This window comes from Euphorbia lathyris, chromosome 2 (genome assembly GCF_963576675.1).
Source record: "Euphorbia lathyris chromosome 2, ddEupLath1.1, whole genome shotgun sequence".
Lineage (NCBI taxonomy): Eukaryota > Viridiplantae > Streptophyta > Magnoliopsida > Malpighiales > Euphorbiaceae > Euphorbia > Euphorbia lathyris.
Window position 1 is genome coordinate 72,594,049 of NC_088911.1, and position 3,767 is coordinate 72,597,815.

A 3,767-nucleotide genomic window follows, 5' to 3' on the forward strand; every position below is an offset into this window, starting at 1 on the left:
CGTGCTTGCGAGGAGCCTAATCCAATTCAAGCTTGGGTTAAAAGCATTTAGTGTTTTTACTATTCACGTGCACTATTCACGTCTTACTATTCACGTGCACTATTAGCATTAGTATTATTATTTTATCTCTCCAGTTAAAGTTAGGATGATTTCTCCATCCAGGATTATATGTATTGGAATAAGGGTTATTATTTTGGTTTTGCCCTTGGACAAAATTTACCTGTTCAATTTCACTCATACCTGCGTAATCCACATCCGTTTGGATTGAGTTACCATTAGGATCACACGGTGCCATAAACCTATCAATTTTGTGCGATAAGGCAAAAAATTGGGCTTGCAACATCGCTACTGGATCAAGATTCACTATACCTTTAACTGATGATGTTGTTGAGGATGATGGTTTCGCTAATGGTACGTGTCCACGTTCCGCGGGCCACATACTGCTGTTGATTGCCATTTCCTCCAAAAGTTCCCCTTGCTTGGGCAGATGTTTTCTTCATAAATAACCCTCCAGACATAGCGTCCAATTAACCTCTAGTTGTAGGATTTAGTCCATTATAAAATGTTTGCATTAAAAGTTCAGCGGGCAATTGGTGGTGTGGGCATAAACGTTGAAGTTCTTTAAAACGTTTCCAAGCCTCATAAAGAGTTTCATTATCATTTTGAGAAAAAGATGTTAACTCTTTAATGACTCTTGCGGTTTTTGCTAAAGGAAAATTTTTTGATAAAAACGCTTGGGCTAATTATTCCCAAGTGGCAAACGATGCGGCTGGCATAGAAGTTAACCATTCTTTGGCTCGATCCTTCAAAGTAAATAGAAAAAGGCGAAGTTTGATTGCTTCTGCAGTTACATCAGTAATTTTAAAAGTGTCACAAATTTCTAAGAAATTTGTCAAATGGGTATTAGGATTTTCGTTAGGTAACCCGTAAAATGTTACGTTATTTTGCAACATATTAAGCAACGCAGGCTTAATTTCAAATTGGTTTGCATTAATTTGGGGCCTAACTATACTGTTTGTTACACCGGCCACTCTTGGCCTAGCGTAATCCATAAGTGTGGCCATAACTTCTGGCTCGGTAATTCTAGTTTTTATTGGGGTTTTGTTTTTCTTTTTCTTTTCTTTCTTGTTCTTTTTAAGAGTTCTTTCAATTTATGGGTCAATAGGATCTGGTGACGTGCCTGAACTTCGAGAACTGCGCATGAACTTGAAATTTCGCACGAACCAAAACTACCTACAAAACAGAATTTGAAAAATAAATATGTTAGTAATTGAAAATAAATAAAATATAAAAGTTTGAATAAGTATGAATAAACCTAGATTCGTAATAAAACACGAAAAATTTAAAATTTTGTCAAAAATTTTGGCGTTCCCAGGCAACGGCGCCAAAAACTTGTTGAGCGATTTCCGCAAGTGCACGGTATACGCTTGTAGTAATAAAAGATATCGATCCCATAGGGAACGTTTTTCGAACAAAACTTATTTATAATCGGTTAAATTTACTTTTAGGTTTATAATATGGAAAATCGTTTAATCGGTTTTGGTTTTGAAACTGCTAGAATGAGAATTAGATTAGAGTATGAAAACGTTAGAAATACTCTGATTTAAGAATGAATTTGCAAGATAGGAACGTTTAGTACTTTTTAGAAAAGTAAACAGATGTATTTGTTTGCATCAAGCAAAGAAAACAACTTTAAACTTTGTATGAATTATAAAGATGAAATAAATGACGGAACCTCTAATTAATTGGATTTGAGCATGACAAAACCCTATCCGGGATAATTGCCCTTAATCAAATTAAAACTCTTTCGAGATAATAATTTGCCTAAGTGTTCAACAAAGTTTCCTTGTAAAGATTTTGAATTAAATACGTTTTAATGAAAACACCAGCAGTCACTTTAGTGGATTGGTTACCATAAGTGCTGCATAAAAATCTATCGAATAGAACGGACTTTATTAGATGAAATATAAATTGATACAAGTTTACAGAGAACATGGAGCATGGAAACATTCGATGGCTTGCAAGTGAACGGGTTGTCAATCCTTTCCTTGGGTTTCGTTAGAGTTTGTCAAACTTCGGGGCGGATCCTCTACTCAATCTTCTCGGTGAATCTTCGTAATAGAGACTGGGTCGGTCTACTACCAAAATGAAAACTAAATTGGAACAATGTCTAAACGCTACTGAACTTGTTATTATTGAATAAACAATGTGTGTACATCATATTGTTTTGAACAGAAATGAAATCTAATCTCTGACTCATTTCTGAGTCAGAGTTTCTGCATAAACTCTGCACTAATCTCTTTCTTCTAAGTCTCTCATCATTCATTTTTCAACTCTCAATCAACTCTTTATTTATAGATGTTGAAGAGTCGTGATTGAAGTGTCGTGTCCGTTGTGGAGAATCGTATCCGTTGTGAAAGGACGTCTTTATCCACCCGAACGAACGTGTTTCTTGGATTTTAACATGTGTTCATTGTATTTGGCAGAATTTCTGCTCTTACCGAGAATGGAAATTCTCTGCCGAGAATGAGGAATTGATTTTTCAGCCTTTGGACGAAAGGGGGAAGGTGACTGGCGACGCGTGTTGCGATCGAGAATTTGAGATTCTCGGTCGCGGCCCCAAATTCTCTACCGAGAATTTTGGATTCTCAATCGAGAATTTGCATTTTTCTCTGTTTCTGACTTCGTCTTTGTCCTCGTTTTGGTGTAATTGATCTTTGTCGTTTTTGACTCCTTTTGTAAGGTTTTTCTTCTGTTTTTAAGCCCTTTCCTTCCTATTTGGATTTTACCAAATATTTAGGTACCTTACAAGAAAGAAACATATTCGAGAGTAAAAGTATTCTAAACAAGTATAAACAGCACGAATTCATAGCAAAACTGATGTAAATATTAATGATATTTTAGGTATATTTTGGGCTTAACAAATCTCCACAGTTAAACTTTTGCTAGTCCCGAGCAAAACTTCACTGAATTTATTCTTAAACTAATCTCTTTATGAAAATAAAACATATATCTTGGTATTATCTCTTAAATTAGTTAAGCCGAAAAGACTAACTTCGCATGGCAAATTTATACGCAAAATATCAAACTAACTTAGTATAATATACGATATATCATTCGTCTTGTATTTTGATGGCGTAAAGTCTAGTGGTGGTAGAGTTTCTACGACGAAATATATATAATGGGTGCAGACTCTATATCTATGGATGTGATCTTTTAAATGTTCTTAACTCTACTAGACGCTACGACTACTTAGAGGCAAGTGTACCCCGTCGTATCAAGTAATAATCCGGTTAAGACCGGGTATCGAATCCACGGGATTTATAACTGCAAGTATTAGATGACTCGGTTTTATACGTATTTTAAGCGGTGAATACTTTGAGTTGGTGTGGGACGCAACTACAAACTACTCCTAACCTATTGGTGAGACAAATTTATGTAACGGAAAACTCCACGGAATGATATGGGTGACGATAAGTTATAAATATAAGAGGCAATGACTCCGAATATATTCGATTAACGATTTACTCTTGCAAAGACGACTATGTGTAGTTCGACCGACCCGTGAAGTACTTAGACTACGTGGTTCCTAGTCAAGGCGTGTCTAATGCTGGGGACCAGAAACTAGGGCCCGTAAGTTCCGTGGCTTGTCAATTCCTACGGTTTCCGGTTTGTCACTTCCGGTAAGGCAACACCTATATGAATCCCTAAAGATAGCCCGAATGGCGTCGGAAATCGCGTTCCCCTACACAATAGTCAATTATGAG

General features: G+C 36.3%; 1 non-coding gene across 1 annotated transcript; it reads left to right on the plus strand.

Annotated features, from left to right (window-relative positions):
• The first annotated feature begins 588 nt into the window (after positions 1–588).
• LOC136221189 (small nucleolar RNA R71) lies at positions 589–695 on the plus strand. The gene has a single exon (XR_010684971.1). It is a non-coding gene; the product is annotated as a small nucleolar RNA R71 (small nucleolar RNA).
• Positions 696–3,767: the final 3,072 nt, after the last annotated feature.